The following is a 16,342-nucleotide window of genomic DNA, read 5'->3' on the forward strand; positions in this document are numbered from 1 at the left end:
CATTTTTCAAGTGCTTCTCTGAAGAGCTCAGCGCATCTGCCACAAAAGGTCCATTTGTGACTGAACCGCTTAACCTATAAACCAGGGGTATTCAATTATATTTCAATGAGGGACATTTTTTCAAATTCCTCCCAGTAAAAGGGCCGAATACGTATGTCGAAAAAAATATGGGAGACTTCATTGAAGTGGACGGTCTGGGGGTCCTCCCCCAGAAAATGTTGCATTTCTTAGATGTAATTTCCTGCATTTTAACGTCCTGTGTCCCATTTCAGCATGATAACGGAGACCATACTTTTATCTCTAAATTCCAAAAAACGATTCCGTATTTGAAGGGGCTTGTGGGGGGCCAGAACCTTGCTGTCCAAGGGCCGCATCTGGCCCCAGGGCCGCCATTTGAATAGCCCTGCTATAAACTGTTAGAAAAATCACGGGTATGACTCCAATCTGTGAAAAGGACATGTGCCAATTCTTTTTACATTTTTAACAACGGCAAGCTAAAAACTAGAAACTGTTGTGATTCTGCCCTCTGCCTTAGAGCAGTGTTTCCCAACCAGGGGTACGTGTACCACTAGGGGTACACGAGCATACTGCAGGGGGTACTTGAAAAAATTAAATTTTAACAAATATATGGAGCTTAGTTACATTGGGATGGAGAAAGCGATATAGAACTTGACTTAGGGGGTACTCATGGCACAATCAAAAGGCTTGGGGGTACACACATTACCTGCCATACAGAGAATCAGAACAGGTGCTGCTAATCGCCTTTTTCACCTGAGCGCCATCTTGCGTTCTAAACGGTGCTTGGGTGGGTTACCAACGTTCTCTATGGCAACTGTAAACAACTGTCTGTCAGCTGATTGTATTTATGAACGAGAAATGGCATGGACGGAAAATCTCCGTCTCCTCCCACCTATAACAGCTGGTTTTATTGAGTGCGAGTGAAGGCAACGCTATCCCTCAAAAAGTTCAGAAGAGGGGTTACAGCAATTTTATGGAGGGGTATATCCACGAAATCAAAGTTAAGGAGAACTATCCATTTCGTTTGCTAGCCTGCTAGCGCAGCATCACCATTGTAGTTATGGTGCTACCTAAAAGCAAAGTCAGTTAGCACTGATTCTTGAAAGTTTGGCAAAAACATGTCCCTGCAGTAAAATATTAATTCTGTTGAAAATCAACTAAATTTTCACAAACAAAATGAACCCAGGTAATGGCCAAGGGGTCTGTCACACGAATACACAGTTGTTTGAAATATTTAAGTGTAATTTTATTACTTTTCATGGCTATAAACCTGTCCACACCCTGTAAAACGCCTGTCCCAAGGACTGGCATCATCATTTCAATTGACTTAAAATACAAAAATCACTAACAGAATTGAACAATATCACCATGATGTGGAAGACCATATTAAAGTGGTTCTACAGATGTGCACATAGTGGATGTAAAACAATATTTACTATTATTTACTGATTGCTCAAAATGTGTCCAGCATATTGGTCACCACCGTCAGATTTTTTCTAAAAGACAATAAAATCAGGTATGCACAAGGTAATTTTCATTACTGAGGACCCCTTTTCAAACCTTTAGCTCTACTGCCTACTTCACCATCACTAAAGCTCCTGTAAGTTTATTATTTTGTCCTCAATTTGTTAATTTGTTTGGACACTGGTACTGTCCCAACCATAAACTGTCAACACCGTCGGGGGTTTTAATAGTATTGTATTACATTAATGTTAATAAATATAATTTTTTTCAGAAAAGGTATGAAGCACCCAAGAAACAGAGCAAAAATGAAATGGCTAATGTGAACAAACAATGCATAATATTTAAAAGAGTGCTTTTTTGTCTCACACCGTCAGATGTCACCACCGTCAGATTTTGTTCTGCTCATCATGTTGTTCCATATTTTACTAAATTGTGCTGGTTAATGAAACATTACTAGGCATGTTAGTAATAATTGTGATCCAAAATGATACTCTAGCCACCACTGAGGTGCATTTGGAGGTTTTTTTGTCAGAAAACCTGACAGTGGTGACATCTGATGGAGTTCACCAAAAAACACATGTTTTACGTTTGTTTTAAGAATATGCATACAATAAGTATCTACAGTTATGTTGAATTGTTAAAGTAATTCACTTTAATACAGTAAACATGTGTTTTTACTTCTAATTCTGTCTGCCGCTGTTGACAAAACAAGAAAGAGCCCATTTTATGAAAAATGTTAAACATGGGGAGCTTGGCCAATGCATTCACTGCACAGCCAAGACCTACATCTATGATAATACACCTCTATATTTTGGATTTGAACAACTTAAAAGCTGTTTTTACCACATTTTCAACAATCAGTGGCTTACTTCCTAGATAATCTAACTAATGAAGTAAAAACACATGCTCATACTGTGCACACACAAAAATAAAGTGTTTATGCAAGATGCCATTGACTTGAGAGGGCTATTTATTTTGCTAAATGCAGGTACTAATTAGGCCACTTTCACCACTCAGATTACTGTCACCACTGTCAGTTCTTAAGTCACCACCGTAAGAAGGAGTTTTGGACATTTTAAAGGAATGTGCTTACAACATTTTCCTTAGGAGTTGTTGAAATATCAAAGTAATAGCCAATTTAAGCCTACACGAATATTTGTGAAATTACAAAAAAATGTTTGTTGTATTTAGGCGTTAAGTAAGCATCGTATGACGGTACATATTTTAAAATTAGAACACATGAAACAGTATTAAAATAGAACAAAAGTGAATTTTCAACATTTAAAGGCATATGTGTGAACCAAAAAATACACATAATCAGTTAAAAACTACAGATACATATGCAACCAAATCAATACAATTTTAATAACTTTTAATTGTGTCTGACGGTGTTGACAAAAAACAAGGTATGATCGGAGAAAAGCCTGATTTCTGAAAAAAATACATAATGGGGAGATTGGCCTTGTGCATTTCTGAAAAGCCAAGATCTTAGTCTACGAGGATATACCATATAATTTTGTAATTCACTTTGTTTTTTTCTGTCAACATTACAACCTGTTTTAGCCACTTTCTCAAGAATCAGTGTTAGATTGTATGTTCTCATTGTCAGAATCACTAATGTGTGTTGTTTTTGTCACAACTGCTGTAAAGTCAGGAGGAGAGAGGACGGCTGTACCGTGAAGGCACCATACGCAGTCCAGGTAGCCCAGCTGGCTAAAGCATAGCATTGCTCATAATATTTATACCTCTACTAGTAGAGTAAACACCATCAGTTAGAAACACCTGAGCAGCAAGTGTTTGCCAATTATGATTTAACTTGAATGCAAAATAGAGGAATAGGCCTATGAGTTTAATCTATAACAGTATGAAATGAATGATCATAAAATACAGAAGCCTAATTCAAGTTGTCCATATGCTGCATGACACACACACGCACACAAAATTGTCTTAACAGCTGTGTTCATTTGTTAATGCTACTTTATTTCTCTTCTTGTAGGTTGACCTTACTACTGGAAGTCAATTGATAAATGTCATCTACAGCTGCAAGGCTGGTCTTGGGCGATGCGCACATGTTATTGGACTCTTGTACACCTTAGCCCACTTCCAAAAATTAGGTCTAAAATCAGTCCCACCAATCCGAAGCAAAACCTCTCTGCCACAAACGTGGCACATCCCACAGCGGTCTTTGGGGTTGACTCCCAAACCCATACATTTGGTCACAGCCAACAAAATTAAGCCACACCAAAATTACCCTGCCACCACCTCAAAAGTCCAAGGAATAGCCACACATTTTTATTGCCCAGTCCCACTTCCCCTTCCAAGTAAACAATTTGCTAATAGGTTAAAGGAAAACTTACAACTGTCAGGCAGTACATGCCAGCTAGCCATATTAATGACGACAGCATCATATAGGCCAACCTATGTCCTATCGTCTTATGGTGAAATCCCCAAAGGTTGCGTTTTAAACCATCACGCCTTACCAGCAGAACAATCAGCTGATGATGATGCCTCCTACCCTCCCTTTGATTTGCCTCCACAACCACCAACTTATGTCACTGTTCTTAAGCCGGGCATACACTGCGATATTTTCACTCGTGGGTCTTAAGCTTCTGCTCACACTGCTCGATGGAATTTCACTGTTTAAAAGTTCACAGCTCACGACTCACGTCCTCTCAATACACGAGCCGACAGTCGGATGCGAGCGAAATGCTTCCACTGTGCGACGCGACAGGCATGTTTCCCCGGTCTGCAGAGGAGGGAACATGCGCACCTGAGGTGGAGATGAGGTCGCGCTCAACAGCAAATCGCACGGCCCTATTAATTTGTGCATGTGAAGTGTCAAATCGGGTCGTAGCACTGCTTTAACGGTGCGATTTACGCACGAGCCACGACCAGAATTTCAAACCGTTTTGATGTTCTTGCGACCCTGCGATTGCACGATCGTGAGGCGAAATCGCTTGTCGTTACCCCATGTACACTGCACGATGCGAGACTCACGATTGACCTGCGAAAAAGTCGTGCGAGTGCAAAATCGGGGCAAAAGTCGCACAGTGTAAGCCCAGCTTTAGACAGGATGAACATGATTACTATAATGGCATGACAATTACTTTGCCTGATGCACAAGGCATAGAGTATGACACTCGAAGCCATGCCAACACCAAACTGTGGCATTCAGTACGTTCACAGCGAATTACAGCTACAATGTTTAAAAGAGTATGCTGTCGGAAAGCCGACTTAGATGCTCTTGCATCAAACTTGACAAGTTGTAAGAAAACAGTGCAAACGCAGGCGATGCGAAGGGGTGTCTACATGGAACCAGTGGCTGCAGATAAGTATCAATTAATTACAGGCAACAGCATTCTGCCATGTGGATTTATAATCAACCCCTCTCCTCCACACTTAAGCTGGGCTTACACTGTGCGACTTTTGCCCCGATTTTGCCCTGATTTGGCACTCGCACGACTTTTTGAGATTCGGGCCGATTTCTTGCTCAATCGCAGGTCAATCGTGAGTCTCGCATCTTGCAGTGTACATGGGGTAACGACAAGCAATTTCGCCTCACGATCGTGCAATCGCAGGGTCGCAAGAAAATCAAAACGGTTTGAAATTCTGGTCGTGGCTCGTGCGTAAATCGCAGAGTTAAAGCAGTGCTACGACCCGATTTGACACTTCACATGCACAAATTAATAGGGCCGTGCGATTCGCTGTTGAGCGCGACCTCATCTCCACCTCAGGTGCGCATGTTCCCTCCCCTGCAGACCGGGGAAACATGCCTGTCGCGTCATACGGTGGAAGCATTTCGGTCGCATCAGACTGTCGGCTCGTGTAGTGTGAGGACGTGAGTCGTGAGCAGTGAACTTTTAAACAGTGAAATTCCATCGTGCAGTGTGAGCAGAAGCTTAAGGGCCAAAACATGCCAAGGCGGAACGGAACGCTCCCGGGACGAACGCGGTCTTTCTGCTTAGTTTTGGCCCGCATGTTTTTCTCTGCCTTTCACACTGACAGCGTCGGCGTGCACGGCCAGTTCTATTCAAAACCCTCCCCACAGCCAAAGCTAGCATGCTACTTTGCCATTCATTTGAATGAGACACCGCCGGTCGTCGGCGTGAAAAATATGCTCGAGTTCTATTTTCCAAATGCAGCGCGGTGCAGAACCGGCTCCCGCGCCACTGACGCTCGACTACCGCCGGTTGGTGTGTAAGGACAGATATGTTTCAATGTATTTTCACAGACGCCAGTAAAAAATGCGGCCGTTCCGCGACGCTTTACCGCCCTGGTGTGTAAGACCCCTAAGACCCACGAGTGAAAATATCGCACAGTGTATGCCCGGCTTTAGGCGCCACACCAGACAGGAAAGTTATTGACCATTCTGAAGCATGTCCTTATGGCCTCCTTGAGATTAAATGCCCCGACAAAGAGATGTGTGCAGACTGTCCCTATCTCACACAAGAGAAAGAAGGGGGGTTGTCATTAAAATCAGGTCATGAGTACTAGTACCAAATGTTTGGACAGATGGGCCTTACCGGTGCCAAGTGGTGTGATTTTTTTTTGTGATGTCTCACCATGACTGCCATCTACAGCGGCTGTATTTTGATCCTGACATGTGCGTGGACATGAAGCAGAAACTAGACAAATTTTACTTCGAACACTTCTTGCCATGTGTTATCAATCCTTATTATACGGTTGTGACGTCATCGGTCGAATGCTCCATTCATTTCAACGGGGCTCCCCAACGTTCGCACGTCTGTTATTTTTCGATAACGGACGAGTTGGTCTATAACAGACCGCTGTCAATGACAACAAGACTTTTCACTGCTAAAGCGACTTTTCAACAAGACTCTAATCAGCTGCTGTGATAGACAACACCTGTTGTCCTGGCTACCTAGCTGTTGCCGAGCGGTGTTCCACAACGGCACTGTTTTGTTTTGCGCAGCAACAATCTTAACATTAAATAGGCCTAAAGAAATGTCCCCGCCATGTGTGAATCATTTAAGTATATCCATATAATAAGCGGGTTAACTTTCGGCGAGTCGGTCGCTTTGTGGAATAGCAGCAATTCAGAGAGAACAAGACCCCACCCCTCCTCTCTCGTCCAGCTGTGCCATTTCCTCCGGCCTCAACATATGTGCCAGGAAAATCTGTCTTATTTGGAGGACCTCGTCAGCGTCGTTGTCCCCCTGGTAAAAACGCTGGTTGGTGGACAGTTCGTGGCACATCTGTCGAGCCATTTTGGGCTGCTGTTTGGGGTCCGCTCTCTTCACAGCCTAAGAGATGGAGCATACATACATACATACATACATACATACAGCCATTAAAAATACATACATTCAGTAATACCTGCATGCTAGCCTGCATAATAAAGTCCTTGTACTCACATGGGTGGCGAGGGAGTCCCTCAACGCCCGGAAGGTCGGTGGGGTGCCGGGGAGGCCAAGCTCCGTCCACACGAGGCGGAAAAACTCGAGCAGGGCTGGAGCGCGGCCGTTGGAGCGGCCCGAAAAAACAAATGGCCCCTGCCATCCAGCCATTTTAACACGCCCTGCCAGCCACCTTTTCAGCAAAGCAAACACTTTGCGGCTTACCGCCACCGGGGCGGGGCCAAAAGTGGCCCCCGTCTTGTGCTCTGCCACCTGTGTGAGGGCACAACGGGTTAAACATAAATTGCACTGTACCTTACATTAGAATATATGACAGAGATTTCCTTGCAGATGAACGGAGATGAAAACATACGTAGATGACGTATCCCTCCTCTGTGCTCTCTGCCATCTCGACCTCTTGGAAGACCATATTTTTCAGGGCCACGAGACGATGGCCGGTCTCCGAAATGATAAGGCCAGCGAGGACCGACAGGAAACGGTTAATATCCCCCCGCTGATGGGTACTTAAAGGGACACTCCACCCATTTTGCATTAGGCTTTCCATTGATAGACACCCAGTCATACTTTTGAATGGTCTTTCAAAAATCTCTCAATTCCCCCTGAGATAGGAGAAATCCGCATTCATCTCTTAACACTTCCTATGTCAATGATGTAAAAATGGTCATTTTGCATCATCGACATAGGAAGTGTAAGAGAGGTGGATTTCTGTTGAGACTACAAGCCTTTTTCCCACCTTTTCAACCCCGCCCATAGGGGGTTGGACCTAATGCTCTAACAGACCTATCACAGATCAGTGTCCCAGTGCTTTTGAAATCAATAGGCTCGTTTGCAACCACGCAGCAAAAGATTTGATCAAAACGTGATTTGCTTGGTCATAAAAAGGAGGGGATAACTGCGTCGCAACCAAGCTGGACACATCAGGACGACGAGATTTCAACAGCGGCAAAGAAGGTGGATCTATAGGTCTGTGGGTGGATCTACCTATTTTGACAGCGGGTGTACCAGGGCGCCCTCTCGTGGAATTAAATAATCATGGCGCTAATTCCATGACATGCTTACCATCGTCGGCACATGCTTGTGAAATGCGAGACTCTCTCTGCGTCTCGGAGAGAAATCGGGTGGTCTTGTGGTAGAGATACAGGGTACTACTCAGTGAATCATGGTACAAGTCTTATGTGATGACTTGGCTTCACTTCCATGTAATAATTCAGTTAATTAGTACTCACTTTAGGCTATTCATTTTGTGTTTTGGGACCAAAGTCGTGATTCAGATAGGACCGTTTTAAAATTACTTAACAGCGCCAACCCATGCTGCGAGGATTGAACCCAGGTGTTCAATATGTAGCTTTACCATGGCGCGCCAACCACAAAGGCCACTCTGTTTCGTGCACTTTCATACATAAAAGACAAGATAAGTCTCTCGCAACTGGTCTGTTTCCACATTAACCATCAGCAACTAAAGACTCCCCGTGATTCGGTGCAGTTTCGAACCGGGGACCTCATGAATGGAAGTCAGGCGCGCAACCACTACTCTAACCGTCGAGCAGGCGGCCCGCGGAATAATACTGGTTTTGTAACCTACGGCATACACTCCTAACGTGGCGAAGATGGAGCATCTGACGACAGGGTGGTTTGTTTATTTTTTTTCTGTTGTAAGTGGGTTGTGCGACCATACATATGGATGATACCACTCTGAGTATGCTGCATTTGAGCATGAAATGCATTTCAGCATGTAGAAAATGAAGCACGTTCAACTACACACACATGAATCACATGAGCTATGAACACCAATCACGGCAGATTCCTCACATCATGGAGGAGGTCTTCTGCCCAGCGCAGTAGCTTTCTGGTACTGCGTGGCAGCTTGACAAAACTTTTGTTCCCGCGATGGTTCAACGCCATGTGACACGACTGCCGCGCAGAGGTCACTCCCTTCAACTGCATCGTGAACGGCAAATTCTAACCAGGATGCTTCACGCGGACACACTGAGCATGCTCGCTGCCTAGCAAATTTTCAACTTCGTCAAAATTACGCCATCACGAACGCCCTTATTGGCATTGAGGCTCCAGTAAGCAGTGTTGCCAGATTGGGCTGTTTCCCACCCAATTGGGCTGCTTGGGATGGCCGTCTGCGGGTAAAAATGGCATTTTACAGGAAAACTCGCCCAATCTTTCCCATCGACATCAATAGAATTGGGCAAGATTTAGTGCTTCCAGGCGGATTTTGAGCATTTTTTGGGCTGGAAATCATCAGCCTCATCTGGCAACACTGCCAGTAAGTCACTGGCATAGCTGGAAAGGAGAAGCTGGAGCACACTGCAGCTTACTTTTCAAGACTTTATTTTGTGCACACACCCGACCAACGTTTCGGTGTTGCTACACCTTCTTCAGAGTCAAATGATAGCAAGAGAGAGACACACATTTCAGGACTTGACATTCACAGGTGATCCCACTTGGTTTGGCTAAATTGGTCTCATCTCATTGCAGGTAATTGACCCCCCAACACCAGGACAAGATTGCAGACAATTAGACAGAGAGGCTTTGTGGAAAGGCATTTTGGATTCATACTCTAAATTCAGTGGAGCCTCAGGGCATAAATGAGGAACACAATATGTCTTGCTCTCTGTAACAAATTGTTCCAGCATCGCGGCTGTGGTCTTCTAATAATTGTAGCTGTGGTTTATTGACAATGTTCTTTGTGTATTGTTTTTTTCACTTTTTCATTTTGTTTTGGGAAGTTGGCAAGCTGTCTAATTGTGGGGTGGGGTCAATTACCTGCAATGAGATCAGACCAATTTAGCCAAACCAAGTAGGATCACCTGTGAATGTCAAGTCTTGAAATGTGTGTCTCTCTCTTGCTATCATTTGACTCTGAAGAAGGTGTAGCAACACAGAAACGTTGGTCGCGTGTGTGCACAAAATAAAGTCTTGAAAACTAAGCTGCAGTGTGCTCCAGCTTCTCCTTTCCAGTGATGTCTGTCCCACTGTGATGCACCTGCAAGCAGGGTTGCCAGATGAGGCTGATGATTTCCAGCCCAAAAAAACAGCCTAGAAGCTCAAAATCCCGCCCAATTCTATTGATTTCAATGGCTAAAATTGGGCGGGTTTTTCTGCTAAATGCCATTTTTACCCGCACACGACCATCCTAAGCAGCCCAATTGGGCGGGAAACAGCCCAATCTGGCAACAATGCCTGCAAGCTGAGGGAGGGATGATGCATAGAGTCCCAAATATCTGGGTGTGGCCTGTGGAACTTGAGCATTGCAGTGCATTATGGGGATTGTTGTCAAAAATCCACAAGCACTAAAAAGTCATTTTCTGCCTTTTCTTGGCCAAGAAGGCACCAAATTAGAAATGTATGTTACTATTCTACTATACATATGACCCACTTTCAGTAACATATTCATGTCTCCACCGGTGGAATGCCCCTTTAAGTCAGGCAAGGTGGTGAGCTGGACGGAAGGGGCAGGAGGGGACGACACCGGGTTTCTGGTCAAAGAGGGGGGGGGGGGGGTCTACGAGATCCTTGGCTTTGGGGGAAAGGGGGGGGGAGCAGCGATAGGGTTGTTAGTGGGCCTACAGCCGTGCAGTCTTGCCAACGGGGCCTGAGACAAAAGGGTGTCACACAGAACACTGCACTGCAATCAGGTGAAACACTTGAGTTAGCTACACACTCACACGTGATGACAGGCCCACGCCGGGAGCGAGAGAGAGAGAGCCTCGGCGGTAGTGAAGGGCGTGGCGATTCTTTCGCGCCAGTTCGTTCTCTTCGTTCAGTTCTGCTGAGGAATTCGTTCGTTCACAGTTCGATCAGTCGTTCATTTTGATTACGTCACGGCACAATGCAAGAGAGCAAGTGGTGAATGTCGAGCGAACTAGTTCAGTGAACGAGAGAAGGAGGGGGGCATTCATACTTTGCCTGTGTGCTTCTCTTGTCCAAACATTTCAACTTAACTCATTTTGCCCAGTAATATTATTTATTTACAGCAGCACACATTAAAAAAGCCCAATTACAAGCTGTTTTTAAGCAAAAAGTATGCCTTCGTTTCTGCCACGTTAAGTTGTTTATTCGTGGTCATGGAGACTGTTGCTATGCGCCCAGGCTGGTCTCTCGTTTGCGGGCTGAACACAGTTCGTTGTCGCTGTGCTGTGTAGATCTAAGGTGCTCCTCGTGTCTAAACCTATCACCTGAAACCTATTTTGCAGATTAATTTTATTTATTGAACAGTAGCAAGTACAAGTGGCATTTCCAACTAGAAGTATGCCTTTGTCTCTGCCAGTTAAGTTGTGTATTCGTGGTCATGGAAACCATTGGCTGCAGTTCACTGGCTCCTCGTTCAGGAACGAGAGCTCAGCTCGTTCAGAGCTGTGAACTGTGGACTAAATGTGCTGCTGAGCTCTTCTAAATATGAACTAAATACCTGGTATGTGTAAAAGCTCTGGTAATATTAAGATATCACATTAAGAGATAAAGTGGTGCCCCTTTGCGCTGATTAAAATGCTCATTGGACGACCACTTCTGCTACTGTCTGACTGACTAGTGACAGAGACCGGTGATTCACCAACGAACGAAGTGAACGAGAGGCGGGGAACTAGTTCGCTTCGTTCACTTCAAAGACTCGTTCAAAACGACCAGTTCGTTCGTGAACGACACATTACTACTCGGCGGCAGGGTCTGCAGGTACAATGGGCCCGGGGCTATTGCTGCTCCTATGGCGGGCGCTAGAGAGCAGAGGAAAGGGGGGGCAGTTAGCAAGTAGCTACAGCAGGGCCAAGGGATGAACACGACACAATTTCAGCAGTCCTGGGGCCCTGGGTTAGCAGCCTTTGTGCAAGCAGTGGTGGGGGGTAGCAGCGGTGTTGTATGCAGGGACAGGTCAGAAGGGCAAGCACAACACAGTTCTAGCAGGGCACAGAGCTAGCAGCATGCAGACAAGCAGGGTATAGGGGTAGTAGCACATGCGGTGAGATAGCAGGGGAGGCAAGCACAGCACAATTGCAATAGTTCAGCGGCTAAAGGGTTAAGGCCATACATGCGGGCAAGGGGCAGGAGTTAACAGCAGCAGAGGTAGGCACAGCCCTATTACGGCAGTTCAGGCGTCTAAAGGGTTAAGGCCAAGCGTATGGGCAGGAGTCAGGGTTGGGCTTGCTATTTTCTCCTGCTCTGTCGGTGATTTGAATGTGTTTGGATGTGTTTCTCAATGGCAACTCGTTTTTTTTTTTTTAATCATCCTTACAGGTGACCCTACTACAAACTTGTGAACTCCCACTTTCTGTGGTCACTTGTGGGGATTTTCACTGCCACGCAGACCCCCGCAAAGAGCAAGGTCTTCCCTTACCAGGCACGCGACTGACAACCCACCCCTTCGGTCGCTTCTTTTGGGCTTGTTTTCACGACGCCCGTCAGTCGCTTCTTTTGGGCTTGTTTTTAGGACGTCAGTCGCTTATTTGTCATAGACAATCTGGCAACACTGCCCCCAATCGGTACCAGTGAACCCATCTGGCTCACGGGCTATAGGTGGAAAACAATAATTCATAGCACTCGAGAAAATGCCACTGTTGTATAAAATGACATAGCCCATTTTCAATTTCAGTTCACTGTTCAGTATTAAACGCAACTTCAATGAAGTTCATCCACATACGCGCCACAAAACAATAACCCATGCGGCGGTGGGACTAGTTCAATGTCACAATGTCACAAAAATGTCCGCATGGTGGAGTAATGCTGTCAATATGATTTTCTGGTCAATATTCTCGTACAATTTCATTTTCCTGTTGACAGATGACTTGCTCATGAATCCATTCTTATTCATCCAACCCATGTTTGTTCACCAACCTGGCCTAGTTGAAAACTATAGGCCTACTTCGAGCTTGAAAGACGTGCCCCTCTTCCTTTGTTGCCAACATCTGCGAAAGCGCAGTGCAGAGCTCATAGAACTGGCAGTGACAATGTTGCCAGTCTGTAATTTCGCCATAATAAAAAAGTCAGAAGATGGAGTGCATGAGTCAATCAGTGGATGAGCTGTAGACCTATTGAATTATAAAAAAAATAGTTTAGCCTACTTTGAACTTTAAAGACGTGCCTGTGTATTAACGTCTGCAAAAGAGCGGAGTTGCACCAGTGTAATGTTGCCCGTCTGCCGGTTCTTTAGCCTAAATTAAAAAAAAGTCAGAAGAGAGCATGGGTCAATCAGTTGATGAGCTGTAGACGTATTGAATGTTTATTTGATTTTTTTAACAGGGCGATGTTTAGGATGACCAGCCGGTCGCATGCGGTAACGACAGAGGGAATTAAGGATGTTGAGCGGTGTGTGTTCTTCCTCCCAGGGACTCGCGTTTCACTGAGGCTAATAACTTTTAATTCCCAGACCAATAAGCTACAGTTCTTGTTAGGAGGTAGCCTAGTTTACTTCATGTTTCACTGATAAGTTTTGGCTCGTTGAAGGTGTCACCAAGTCCATGACGACACTTTTTCATTCAATGACCACATGGACAACAGCATTATGATTTACCGGTAGTCATTATTCTCAACACTTTTTCATTTCCTCGTTGGCATGACATGTAAATCCATGCAGGAGTTTGTCTACTTGTCTACTAATATTCTTAATTCTGTCAGATCCACTCTAGTCAATAATGAGACGAGAAATAGAGATACATTTCAGAAGCTTTATTTCTGATTGCACATTTTGTGTTTGGCGATATGGCTCTGTTCGGAGGAAGCTCCCCGGCTTCTCCATGAGCTCCATAGAAGCCAAGACAGGGAACAGCAGCATCCTCAGTTGGAGTGCCTTCCATTTAGCTGGAAAGGCAACATAGAAAAGAGCAAGCAACAATGACAACAGTATGACATTGTTTGGCAATGATAAGTCTGGTGGAGCAGGGGTGGTGGTGGGTGCAAAACGAGCAGCAAAAAGCAATGACAGGAAAACAAATTCGGTAGTTTCAATAAAGCGCGCCAAAGGCCAGCATCTAATTGTGAGCAGCAGCTGATTAACTAAAGCACAGCTGATTAGTGGACAGCTGTAGGGGTTAGGTCGGCATCAGCCAATAAGAAAAGGGAGTGTTGACTAGGTGGTCTGCCAGAACTAATGCAGGTTGCTCGATTTATCCAAGTCACGTTCACCAATAGCCTTGGAGTTGAACACTTCAGGCAACTTTGAGCTTGAAAGACGTGCCCCCTCCTTTGTAGCTGTAACTTCCAGGGTTGCCAGATTAAGGGCGCTTCTTCATCCAATTGGCTTGTTTAGGGTGAGAAAATATGGCACTGGACAAGCTTTTTGTATAGAATTGCCACACACATTTTAAAAATTCAATTTTGGAGGAATTACCTCCATATTGGACGAGTTTATTGAGCATTTATTGGACTGAAAAATGTCACATTTGGCAACCTTGGTAACATCTGCGAAAGCGGAGAGCTGGCAATGTTACCAGTCTGTCGGTAGTCTAATTTCGCCATAAAATCAAATAAAAAATCAGAAGATCGAGTGTAGGCTATAGGTCAATCACAAAAAACAAATAGCAGTTTTACACTGGCATATGAAATATCGGCTCCACAACGAGCCATCACCCCTTATCATCAGTAAATTTATGGGTGGGTGCGAGCATTCTGGCTTGCGTGTGGAAATGTCTCTCCCTCAGGCATTTGTAGCTGGTGCAGCCCTATTATTGCATGGGGAGCTGTCCACTCATGTGGTCCTGAAATCGTGTGTCGGAATGGTGGTATGTTGAACAGAAAAATTCATATCACCATTCCGACAAAAGAAAAAATGCAATTCAGAATGATGGGACGTTTCATTTCTTAAAAAAATGTCACCATTTCGACAATTGAACGTCAATGTCGGAATGACGGTAAGTCGGAATGGCAGCATGTAACCGATCAGTGACGTGAATCGTAACTTCATGATGTCATCTAGCCAATCGCGACTTTCTGTGGGGTTTTTTGGCAACACATTTTGTCCGCATTATCTCAGATCCTCAACTTAATTCTGTTTTCCTTTTTGTTATGCTTATAATATGTGACAGATCCTGACTGCAAGTTGGGTATTTAATCATCTCATTACTGTAATGATGGAGCCACAAAAGTAGAGAATGTAATTTATTATATAGACCGTCCGCCAAAACACAATGCCTTGATCACTGTACATGCTGATCAAAACTTGTATTATTCATTCAGCACTTATTTTCACTTTCCACATGAGTACGAAGATCCACTGAGTACAAAGGTACAATTGTACACCCCATAGCATCATATACGCTGGCTTTTGAACTGATGACTTAATCAAGTTCAGAGGTGTCAAAAGTAAAAGTAAAAGTAAAACAAAACAGTTTGCTTCCAACACAGGTAACGTATTTGAGGAATCAGAAGACCTGTGTAGGCTACATGTCTTTCGATCAGCTGACTCTGAGCTGGTATGGACAAAGAAAGTGGATCTAACAAGAAGTGAAGGTCAGGTCCTTTTTGGGAAACACTCAACAATGGGGGTTTTGAGTCAGTTTTGAGTCAAATCCGCCATTCAGGAATAGAACAGAAAAGAATAGAGTAGCCATAGCAAAGTTCTTTGGCCATAGGAAAGACAGCGGGTCTAATGCTAAAGTTAACATAATATGGCTAGCTACTTTGGCTTCCTAAATGAAGAATATCCTATAGCTATATAAATTTATTTTTACCATATCATGTAGAAATCCTGTATACATTCCCGATTCATTCCAATGTAATTTGTCCGATGTCCATAACGGAATGGCGGCCACGCCCGAAAAGCATGGGGCCGAATGTTGCTATGGGACGTTGTATTAGCCTTCGAACTTCTAACTTGTGTTCTTGTGTTCTTCAGGAACAGCACAGTCTTTCTAATTCACTAGGTACAATGGAGTAACTGGTGTTACATGTAATATCATGTGGTAGCTTTTACTTTTGACACCTCTGATGAATTTGAATGATTCATCTTCTGTGTAGCCCGGGTGCAAGACGATTTTCAAAAATATTTTCTTTAATCAAAGGTCAGTTTCACATATCATGTCACAATCCACCTAGAATGTCCTTTACAACATACAAAACTGTTAAACAACTACATTATGTGTTATTGTTATGTTATGTGCATGTATGAAGCATTGTGTAATATGGTCTTTTTTCAACTGCTGTCATTGCTGGAATGTCATAGTATGCTTCATGAAATGCAATGGGCATTTCATGATCTCTTTACTCATACAATGATTTCACTGACAAAACTTCAGAAATGGGTTTTGTAGGCCTGCATTTTTGATCATTTAATCATTCTGTGTAATAACTAGACACACACTCAAGAGAGTGCAGACCTCTGCCAAGGAAGCTATTTGATAGAACATTTGACTGTTAACAGAAGAAACTGAGTGCAACCAATTCCCTACTTGCTTAATTCAGGGGTGACAGTGAAAAAAAAAATCCTGAGCCTGATCTTTTTTCCTGCTCTAACGACGACGACAAGATACTGCATAGTGATGTAACGT

The sequence above is a fragment of the Engraulis encrasicolus genome, chromosome 14, assembly GCF_034702125.1.
Source record: "Engraulis encrasicolus isolate BLACKSEA-1 chromosome 14, IST_EnEncr_1.0, whole genome shotgun sequence".
In the NCBI taxonomy this organism is placed as follows: Eukaryota; Metazoa; Chordata; class Actinopteri; order Clupeiformes; family Engraulidae; genus Engraulis; species Engraulis encrasicolus.